Source organism: Micropterus dolomieu, linkage group LG23 (genome assembly GCF_021292245.1).
Source record: "Micropterus dolomieu isolate WLL.071019.BEF.003 ecotype Adirondacks linkage group LG23, ASM2129224v1, whole genome shotgun sequence".
NCBI classification, from domain to species: domain Eukaryota; kingdom Metazoa; phylum Chordata; class Actinopteri; order Centrarchiformes; family Centrarchidae; genus Micropterus; species Micropterus dolomieu.
Window position 1 is genome coordinate 31,561,482 of NC_060172.1, and position 11,772 is coordinate 31,573,253.

Here is an 11,772-nt window from a genome sequence, read left to right on the forward strand (position 1 = left end):
CCATAATATGTAAAATATATGTTAACACCAACAATTGTGCAATATTTCAATTTAATATTATATTATGTTTATTTTTGAGCTTTAGAGCTCTTCTTGGCCGGCTGAAGTGGTGAGCACAGCTCCACAGTCTCACAACTATCATCACAGTTTTAACAGCCAGCGCACCTCCCAGGATTTCTTTATTTCTACTGCAGAGAAGAAGGAATAACTCCAGGTACATTATTCAGGCTCTGCTCATATGTAGAGTTGGAATGCAGTTGGGTATTTGCTGACACAGTCCATTTCAGTGTTTTGGTCATGAAGTATAAAAAGCAGAGAACGGTGCAACCACAGTCTGATTATCAGCTTTGACTGTGTTGCTTATCAAAAGTGACTTGCATACTTCTACAGCCTTTTCAATGAACATATTTTAATACACTAATACTGATGTGGGAGATGACGCATCAGTGGATGTAGTAAGCAAAGAAATCAATAGAGGGAGCCATGCGAGCACAAAATGAAGTTTGAACTGGTTACAAACCAGGGCTGGCTGGAAATGAATTGTTGTATTCTACAAATAATACCCCATAATGACATTTGAAAGAAGTTTGTTTGAAATCTTTGCAAATTTATTAAAAATAAAAAACAAAAAAAGCACACGTACATAAGTATTCACAGCCTTTGCCATGACACTCAAAATTGAGCTCAGGTGCATCCTGATTCCATTGATGATCTTAGAGATGTTTCTACAACTTGATGGAGTTTACCTGTGGTAAATTCAGTTGATTGGACATGATTTGGAAAGGCACACACCTGTCTATATAAGGTCCCACAGTTAACAGTGCATGTCAGAGCAATAAACCAAGCCGTGAAGTCCAAGGAATTGTCTGTACACCTCTGAGACAGGATTGTGTCAAGGCACAGATCTGGGGAAGGGTACAAAAAGATTTCTACAGCACAGTGGCCTCCATCATCCTTAAATGGAAAAAGTTTGGAACCACCAGGACTCTTCCTAGAGCTGAGCGATCTGGGGAGAAGGGCCTTAGGGAGGTGACCAAGAACCCGATGGTCACTCTGACAGAGCTCCAGCTTGTCTCTGTGGAGAGAGGAGAACCTTCCAGAAGAACAATCCTCTCTGCAGCACTTAACCAATTAGGCCTCTATGGTAGTGCCACTCCTCAGTAAAAGGTACATGACCGCCCGCCTGGAGCACCGTTCATCACCTGGCCAATATCATCCCTACAGTGAAGCATGGTGGTGGCAGCATCATGCTGTGGGGATGTTTTTCAGCGGCAGGAACTGGGAGACTGGTCAGGATTGAGGGAAAGATGAATGTACAGCAATGTACAGAGAAAACCTCCTTCAGAGAGTTTGGGACCTCAGACTAGGGCAAAGGTTCATTTTCCAACAGGACAATGACCCTAAGCACACAGCCAAGATAACAAAGGAGTGGCTACAGGACAACTCTGAGAATGTCCTTGAGTGGCCCAGCCAGAGCCCAGGACTGCTAAGCTTGTAGCATCATACTCAAAAAGACTTGAGGCTGTAATTGGTGCCAAAAGTGCTTCAACAAAGTATTGAGCAAAGGCTGTAAATACTTATGTACATGGGCCTTTTTTGTTCTGCCTCTTATATTTAAGATTTCAAACAAACTTCTTTCACGTTGTCATTACGGGGTATTGTTTGTTCAACTAGAGGACAAATGAGAAGGCACTTTAGTACTGTATACTTTATTGTAAGCATGAACTTCAATAATGGCAAAATCAGTGCACTCACTAGACATTGATCTTTGTGATGTTGACTGTTTGTATGAATTGCTTCATAGTTTGATGTATTTATTGATGGAGTGCAAAGCTTTCCAGGTCATCAATAATAATGTAATAGTAATGGACTTGCTGTACTCAAAATGTTTCATTACTAATCAGAGGGATAATCAGGAATCTCCTGACAGTAGATATAAAATATAAATAAATATCCGATTTCCAGGATGACTGAAAAGTGTCATACACAGCATCAATGTTGCAGTATACAATACAGACATGTAGACAATATAGAGTATAAAAATAATTTCACATTTTACTATATTTATATATATAGACTTTGAATACTGTATGGGAACACATCTAAATACATTTGATATAACTAAATGTAGAAAATATAATATTTAGAATAATAGAAATATGTAAATGTACTATTTGAACACTGTTAGTGTCCATTCATTCAGAGTGGCTACATAAACAACTTAGCTAGTAAACTGGCCTAGAAGTTAGTGCAGCGCAAGAAGTAGCTGTTCCTCAGCGCACGATACAACTTCCTCGTCCTCAGGCTGTACTTAAACATGTAGGGTCCACTGTAGATGTAAGCAAAAGCTGCAGAACAGAGACTCAATGTTAGTTCCTGTGCTAGTTAAAGGAAAAGTTCAGAATTTTGGGAAATACACTTATTCGCTGTCTTGCCAGGTTAGATGAGAAGATCAATACCACCCTCATATCTGTCTGTTTAATATGAAGTTGGAGCCAGTTTAGCTTAGCATTAAGTATTACGGAGTCCAAAAATTATTTCTAGTCATTTCATCCCCAAAATATGTGAAAATACGGCCCAGGCTTAAAAATATCAAAATTACCCTTTAAAGGTTCAGTTTGTAAGTTTTAGTGGCATCTAGTGGTGAGGGTTGCGAATTTCAACCAACGTTCCACTCATCGCTCATCCCTCCCTTTGCTAGTGCACAGAAGCTACGGTGGCCGGCACACTCTTGTGCAAATAATACAGCACATGTGGTCCTCTATCTGTTCAAATTTCACACCTATTCTTACCAGACAACAACTTCTACTACTTCTCTCTGCAAATAGGTATTACTTTTCTCTATTATTTTATTATTCTTATATAACTTGCATTTGTTTATTCCATATTTATATATTTCTACCTTTATTTATGTCAATTGTATGTGTTTTTTGTTGTATTTTTACGTGTAAAATGGTCATAAGAGTAGTATTGATTTCATCTATTGATGTAACTCTCAGCATTCATCCATTTGTTAGAAAACTGAATATCTCATGTTAGAAGACTTGACTTTACTGACCTCTGTACTTGAAAGCTGCAGTCACCTTACTGGTCAGGCCAGGGAAGGTCTGATCCAACTGCTTGGGGAATCCCTGGTCCATAGTCCTTTTGACCTCATCATAACTGAAGAAACACAGACAGTAATTAGACACATTCAAGAAGGGGAAAGGTAAAGAACAGCTCATTCTGAAATCAGAAATGTATACTTTGAACACACCTGTAGTACTTGTTGCCTACAAAGAACAGAGTCTTGCCAGATTCCTCATCATAGAGCGCTGCATCGATTTTCTTTACATTTCTTGGCAGTCTAAAACTGGTTAGTGTTTTAGGATAGCCAGGTACAGGATCATAGCCACTGAAAGCCCACACTCTACGACCTGCAGGCAGGAAAAAACCGACTTAGTTAAACTTTGAAATGGTGTCAGATTGGTGCCTTAGGAAGATAAGCATAAGCAGCGTCGATGTTGACGGGGACACTGGGCCAGAAGTTTGTGATGAGACTTTGTTGAGGTGTCCTGCTCTGGGGGTAGCTACACCAGAACAAGCTAAAAACACACAAAAGCATTTTGTTCATAAGCCAGGCATGTTTGTTGAGAAAACGTCCTAATATACTTCATTCTTGGATTATTAAGATGTATGAGCATTCTACCGTACAGTATGTCTGATACCTGTCCTTGAAGAAGAGCATCTCTCCTCGCAGGGTGGCGACAGCGTCCAAGACCATGGTTGGATCACAGGCATCAGGGGTGGTTGGAGGCTCAGGTCCAGGCTTAAAAGGATCCTTGTCTGGGTTTGGACCTGGAGGTTAAATAAAGTCAGCATCTCATTGCAACAAAGTTGTGTGACATTATCCAAGATTGTGCAGGAGCCTTTTCAAGGATTCTGGTCATGTTATTAGCTATTTGTGCAAACAGGCACGGATGATCCAGCCAGTTAGTACTGACCATAGAGAGACTGAATGCCATTGACATCATCCCGGGGCAGAACAAAGGTGTCAGGGTTTCTTTATGAGTACGTTGGGTACATGAGAGCACCAGGATCATCAGAGTGAGACAAGCCCAGGGAGTGGCCAAACTCATGGGCAGCCACCAAAAAGAGGATGTAGCCTACAGCAGAAACAGATACAGGTAGAGTTGTTCTGGATGAAGACCAATTTTTCATGTCAAAATACACACAATGGAGTTTTGTCTTTAAAATGTTCTCACATGGCAGTGTAGGAAGAAGGACACAGAGTCAAAGTACCAAAACCACAGTTAAGAAAAACTCCAGTACAAATAGAAGTCCTGTATTACGTAAATATACAGAATTAAAAATAAAAGCACTACATCAGCAGAAAAACGTCACCTGTGATGGATATTATTATATATAACATTATTAGATTTAGCATAAATGTGTAAGCAGCATTTTACTCTTGTCTCTGTTTGAGGGGGAGCTAGTTTTTAATGCTTTTAACTACTAGATTCAACTACTACTAATTACAGTTATATAGTTTAGTCCAACCATCTGATGCTTTATCATATTAAGCTGATTCACAAAGATGTATTCATCTCTTGGACTCTTCTCTGATCTTTTTTCTGAAATATAGTTATAGTATATATAATTTAAACAGTTATTTAAATGAAACCACATCAAACATTTAGGGGGGAAATGTTTCTTTGGTGAAACTTTCAACAACTCACACACTTCTGAAACATGACAAGAAGCCCCAGCAACACATTTAAAGCCAGAAAGGTTTGGAACAAATTCAATTAAATCATATTTTTAATATAAAATCTAAATCTGAGGAGTTACTTCTAACTACAACTATAGTTACAACTACAAACAAATGTAGTGGCGGAAAACTACTACATCAAGAACACTAGTTACTTTCCACCACTGTCCCACGCAGAGCATAAATAACAAAATCACCACTGTTTGAGCGGAAAGTGAACCTCTCATCTTCATCAAAATGAGCATCTCCTCCAATTCCAGGCGCTGGAGTGAAGGCATGGGCAAGAGTGCCTCCAGGACCATCAAAGGGGTAATAATCACCATGCATCTCTATCCTGTAGGACAGAAAAATAGTCAAAAACATTATTTGATAGACTTCCTACAATTACTGTTTCACACACTTTCTCTCTCTCAGATGTAGGTAAGGCTGTTCTTAGTCCACTTGAGGTTTTCTCCAAAAGTGGAGAAACTGGCAATTTTGCCGTCTGGAACGCCACAGCGGGGTTTCTTCATCATCTCTAAGGTTTTAGCATCCAGCGTCCCGGTGATCTGGAGACCAAAGAATCGTTGCATGTCACTCAGCTTCCTGCTCACCGGGCTGATCCCCTGTCTGCTAGATGGACCTGTCTCCTCTGTTAGGTTGAAGAATTTCTTCAGGTAGCTCTGCAAAAGATGATGAGAATTTAATACCTTGATGTCAGTAATGGTGTGGTAATGTTTAGGATTTGCACAATGAAGGTTTCCAAAAAGCACATCTTTACCACATTTTAAATGCATGAGAAGACAAAGCAAACACTTACCTCTGCAAAACGTTCATCTTGCACAGCAACTTGTGATTTGTGTTTCTGTGCTAGAGTCAGTTGTTATATAGGCTGAGGAACGGCTGTGTTGGGGAGTGGGCATATTGAGCAACTACCTTCTTGACTCAGTGACTCAATCTATCCATTTATGGATCAGCCACCAAGCCGAAAAAAATCCCCATAACAAGACTGTTATAATGATATGACACATGGCATGTACATACAGAAACAACAGATTTTAAGATCAAATATTGATCTCTGAGGCATTAACTGGATAAGTAATAAAATAAGTTAAAATACCAAACTAAAATACCAATAATCTTATCTGACAAAAGAAACATAACAAATGTGAGAATGCCAGTCATTTACTTTATCGGTGCTTTGCTTTATATTCATACATACATTTGTTTTATTTTAATATTTTATTGTAAACATATTTGCTGATTTCTTCATGACTTGCTTACGGTTATATTCTGAGCGATATTGTGATATCACTACTTAGGTTTTTAAGGCTGTCTGTCATAAATTCAAAGATCCTTACTCACAAACTGCCTTTTCTAACCCTCAGGCTACAGTTGCAACTGATAAGACGAGGCAAGTGACAAGAGAGCAAACACAGACGAGCTGTGTCGTGTCCATTCCGACAGGTTATGGAGTATTTGTAGATGCCACAGATTGCTCATCATGCTGTACAACTTTACTTACCAACCACGTAACAACAACTTAACATCTGTAACAACTGGGTTATCTTTGTGAGTCAGTATGAATCATTTTTGCATCATCTTAAAAGCATTTGTCAAGCAAGATGCATTTGTCAACATAACAAGGAAAAAAAGGCTCACATAAGTTGTTCAATCAGCTGCCGCCGCATGTGGAAGTGAAAGGGAGTGCAGTCCTTAAATAGTGTGAACAGGTGAACTCAATCAAGTCAATTAGGAGGAATGAAAGGTGAGAGCGGGAGCCAATCAGTGATAAGAACAGGAACTAAAGGAAGTGAATAAACATAAAGATAAATTGAGGATCTTTACTACAGCCGCCCCGGAATTTCTAGTGAGAAATGCGAGAGAATATACCCAACCATAATTAAGGGGTGTCATCAGGCAGGGCAGGAAGTGGGATCAGGTGAGTCACAGGTCTAATATAGGGTTTATCTTTAACTGTGACTTCAGCTTTCCTGGTGCGGCCATCTTTGCTGTGTAGGAGGCGGGTTACTTTTCCTATAGGCCACAGAGATCTTGATAGCAAAGAATCGACAATCATCACAATAGTGTTTAACTGCAGATTTGGACTGTCCTTTTGCCATTTGTGCCAGTTTTGGAGTTTTTCCAGAAATGATCAGCTAATCTTTGTACATGGCGCCAACGTCTTCGGCCAAGGAGATCAGAATCAGGGTTGGACACTACAGGGAGTGATGCATCGTGTCGTCCCATGATAAGAAGATTGGGGGTGACTGGATCCACATCTGCGATATCCGAAGACACGTATCCATGTGGTTTTGAATTAAGAATTCCTTCAATCTCAGTCAACACTGTCCTCAGAACCTCTTCAGTGACCATTTGTGCACCAATGGTTGCCTTCAGAGCATTCTTGACAGAGCGTATCTCACGCTCCCAGATGCCACCAAAGTGGGTGCGTGTGGAGGGTTGAAACGGAAATGGATTTTCCTTGTTGCCAGTAGTGACTTGAGAGAGGGGGAAAGGTTATTGAAGGCTTCCTGTAATTCTTTGCTTCCTCCTTTTAAAGTTGGTACCTTGATCACATAAGATCTCAAAGGGTGTGCCTCTCCGAGAAGTGAATCGTTGAAGGGCCATGAGGAAAGAGTCAGTATCCATGTTATTGAGAAGATCAAGGTGTACACATTGGGTTGTGAGGCATTTGAATATTACGCCCCACCGCTTTTCAGATAGACGGCCGATCTTGACACTAGAGTAGAGTAGAAGGGAGGTTTTAGGCGAGCAGCAGGCAGATCAGCCGTCTTTGGGATGCTTGGTTTCGCTCTCCACCTTTGACATGATGCACAGTACCGTTGATGTCGGCGTCCTCTCAATATCCAAAACTTCCGCCGTATTTCAGCGAAGAGCCTTTCTGATTTTTTTCATCATAGTCCTGGATGATCAATTTAGTCACATGATGAGCAGGATCAAGTACAATTGGATGGACTGACTCAGATTCTTGTTGATTGCTTTGCTGCAACCTGCCTCCAACATGTATGAGTTCCGAGGTACTGCTGAGTTCAGGGGACAGACAGAGTAAGTGGCTTTGGGGCTGCAGTGGTTTATGTGATTGGACACAAGCCAGGTCCTCACCAAAGCTGTCCTTCTGTGCTTGTTGTTGTATTTTCTGTTCCTCTTTCAGGTAATCATCTGCAGAAGGATTTCCACTTGTCGGATCAGAGAAGGATTGGGCAGTATCATCACGAAGGTCTTGGTAAGTCTTGAAACTGTTTGTGTGGGCAAAGACAACTTTTCTCAGTGCTTCTCAAAGCCCATATGAAATAGAACACTAGGTGTGCTGGACAAAATCCAAGCTCACCCAGAAAGTTTATGCTGGTCTCCTACAACTGTCACAGCTGACCTGGTTATCAGCCTCTTCATCATCTTCTGTCTCCAGTTGGCAGCAATATTTTAGACTTTAAAGCGAATCAACTCTGCCCAGCTGATGCGACACCAGTGAATGCTGAGATAGTAACCAAGTGCACCCAACTCTGTGCTGTGAGTCACAGCCAGATTGTGACATAGGCTTCGTTCACAGCGCAGGCTTTAAAGCTCAATTCCTATTTTTCCCCAAATTTTTTGGTTTGACAGTTCACATTACTGTTTAAATGTGGCCCATATCAGACTCCAGTATGTACTGTTCACGGCCTGAAAGTGACCCACACGCACAGAAGAATAAAACGACGTCACATACAGCACGCAGTCATACAGAAGTAAACAAGGAGCGACAGAGGTTAGCTCCGGTTAGTCCCGGTTAGCTCATACTTGCTAACTGAGGTGCAAACTTGCAAGCTGCACTTTGTCTGAGCTGCTGAAGTTAACATTTGTGTGGATTTGTGTTGCAATTTCTGCCTGATCACAAGTGTTTCAGTTAGTTTAAATTTTGGGGTTTTTTTCTGCATAGTTTTTTCACCTTCTTGTCTCATTCAGTTTTTTGTCTGTAAGACGGTCTGACTGTATCAGCCGAGCTGTAACACAGGCTAATGCACAGAGTAGGGCAGGCAAAATATTATGAATTCTAATTAAATGATGACGTAAGAAGACTTTTTTCTGGACATGTCGGAGAACACAGATGTAGGAGAGATACTGAATTTGTAGAAAATTTTGAACATTGTTAATAATTATTAAAATGAAATAATTAATCATTGGTGTGAAAAGGTGCCAGGTCTGTACATTCAAAGTGGTTAAACTTCCCCAAAGAAAAGACACAACAGATGAAAAAATAAATATGTGTGCTGACTATTTTGTCAGTGCTGTGTATTTTATTGAATGAGAAAAGTTGATCTGCAGAAGAAAACATATTTAAAGGCAATAGCTACAGAATGCCTGAAAGCCTTTCTGCATTATATCCTAAACATTTTTTATATTTTGAATTTTCACCTGTGGCATGAATTTTGTGTTTCCCTTTATGTAAATCCATACTTTTCCACAATAAATTGACGTAGAAAAGGCAGAAATTGGTGCTGAAATTTTCACCAGAATGCAGGAAATTAAGTGTTTGATTCTCAAAATTTTCAGGGGGATGAGGTCAGCTAAACAGAACTTAGGCTACATAACCACAACATGAACTGAACAACACCAACCTAAAAAGACCTAACAAGACTGAATCATGATGTGGGAGAACATCGTGCATTCCATTCATCCATTCGCCCTACTTAAACAGGTCAAATTCAGCTGGTAGTCCTTTTGCCAGTCAACCAGAGATCCCCAGCAGCAGGAACTGGTAACTCCAGAAAAAAGTATTAATTTCATAGAATGGAATTCAAAGTTAAAGATAATGAACCTAATATTAGCAAAATTGACAAGTTAACTAAATGTGCGCACCCGAATAAATAACTGATGTCCAATAGCTAATAAAAATGCTTAACTAAAATCAGACCACAGGACATGGTTCCAGTGATCCATGTTCTTAGTCTGCTTGTCTTCAGCAAACTGTTTGCGGGCTTTCTTGTGCATCATCTTTAGAAGAGGCTGACCCTCAACCCCTTCAACATCTGCATCAATGCTGGCAGCACTCATACGTCTATTTTCCAAAGACAACCTCTGGATGTGACGCTGCGCACGTGCACTCAACTTCTTTGGTCGACCATGGCGAGGCCTGTTCTGAGTGGAACCTGTCCTGTTGAACCGCATTATGGTCCACCATGCTGCAGCTCAGTTTCAGGGTCTTGGCAATCTTCTTATAGCCCAGGACATCTTTATGTAGCGCAACCGTTCTTTTTTCAGATCCTCAGAGAGTTCTTTGCCATGAGGTGCCATGTTAAACTTCCAGTGACCAGTATGAGGGAGTGTGAGAGCGATGACACCAAATTTAACACACCTGCTCCCCATTCACACCTGAGACTTTGTAACACTAACGAGTCACATGACACTGGGGAGGGAAAATGGCTAATTGGGACCAATTTGGACATTTTCACTTAGGGGTGTACTCACTTTGGTTGCCAGCAGTTTAGACATTAATGACTGTGTGATGTGTTATTTTGAGGGGACAGCAAATTTACACTGTTATACAAGCTGTACACTTACTACTTTATATTGTAGCAAAGTGTCATTTCTTCAGTGTTGTCACATGAAAAGATATAATCAATTATTTACAAAAATGTAAGGGCCTGTCACTACATATACAGTGTCACTTTTGACACTGTATATGCTGAATTGTCAGTACAGTTAGGTATTAGCGTGTGTGTGAATCTTGACATCTGTATAGCATTACCAGTTGTATCTGTTTGTTTCTCACACATTTAGGTTCTTCCTTCAGACTTCTATAATACATTACAGATACTGTATAATACTGCATTTGTCTTTTTTCTATCAATAAAAAAAAGTATCTACACTACTGCTCTGCACTACTAAATTTAAGTGGACAATATATTTGACTAAGCAGTAGTAACTTTGTTCGGTCTTTCTTTCTTCCTTCCTTTCTCCCCAACGTGGGCTTAGACCTGCACTAAGCCATGACCTTGGGGCATGCACGTTCAAGGGTGCATGGATATAAAAGGGGAATCAAATTGTGTTTCATGTCCTTTATCACATATTCCAAGAAATAAAAAAAGTGTTGTTGAGACAATGTACAAGCACTATAGTTTATTGTGTTTATATTCACTCCTTCACATTACAAATCTGTGTTGACATATGCAATTAAATAAAATAAAAATTAATTTATGTAACACATTCCAGAGTTCCATAGTTAAACTTCATTAAAGACAAAAACATGTGACATAAATAAGATAAGCTATAAAGAGAGTTAATTAACTTAACTTAAAAAATAGCAGTAGCTGACACCACAAAAATATAAAAGTATTTAAAAAAACATTAGATGCTGTTCTCAGAAGGGCATATATCCAGTATATACCCGTGAAAAAATATATTATTATATATTATGGACACTGTTTAACTTTGGTGCCTTCATTGTCATTCAGATTGCCTACATAAAATGACCTCGGTATTAAACTCTTCTAGAAGTGCATCTCAAGAAGTAGTTGTTCCCCAGCACGCGGTACAATGTGCCGCTGCTCAGGCTGTACTCAAACATGTTGGTTCCACTGTAGATGTACGTGAAACCTGGAGAACAGAAGCTCACTGTTAGTTTCCTTGCAAACTTTTTCTCATGTCAGTGGTCTTGACTTGGAAAACTCCGATAAGCTTTGAATGCTACTCACCTCTGTACTGAAAAGCTGCAGTCACCTTGCTGGTCAGGCCGGAGAAGGCCTGATCCAAACTCCTGGGGAATCCCGGGTCCATAGCCTTTTTGGCCTCATCATAACTGAAGAAACACAGACAGTAATTAGACTGATTCACCATTTTTAAACCACCTAAGAAACCATCAACATACCTAAATCAGTCACCTGAATTAATTTCACGTCACAGTATTTGAACACACCTGTAGTAATTTCTGTCTACAAAGAACAGAGTCTTGGCAGATTCCACATCATAAAGGGCTGCATCAATTTTCTTCACACTTGTGGGCAGACCAAAACTGGAAATTGACTTAGGATAGCCAGGTACAAGAT

At 40.0% G+C, this 11,772-nt stretch overlaps 1 long non-coding RNA gene and 1 pseudogene across 1 annotated transcript; both read right to left on the bottom strand.

Moving 5' to 3' along the window:
- Window positions 1-1,360: 1,360 nt before the first annotated feature.
- Window positions 1,361-7,105, bottom strand: LOC123963789 (annotated as a pseudogene).
- Window positions 7,106-10,990: 3,885 nt separating this feature from the next.
- Window positions 10,991-11,770, bottom strand: LOC123962655. The gene is made up of 3 exons (XR_006823030.1): window positions 11,643-11,770; window positions 11,422-11,525; window positions 10,991-11,323 (listed from the first exon to the last, which is right to left on the bottom strand). It is a non-coding gene; the product is annotated as an uncharacterized LOC123962655 (long non-coding RNA).
- Between the last annotated feature and the right edge of the window lie 2 nt (window positions 11,771-11,772).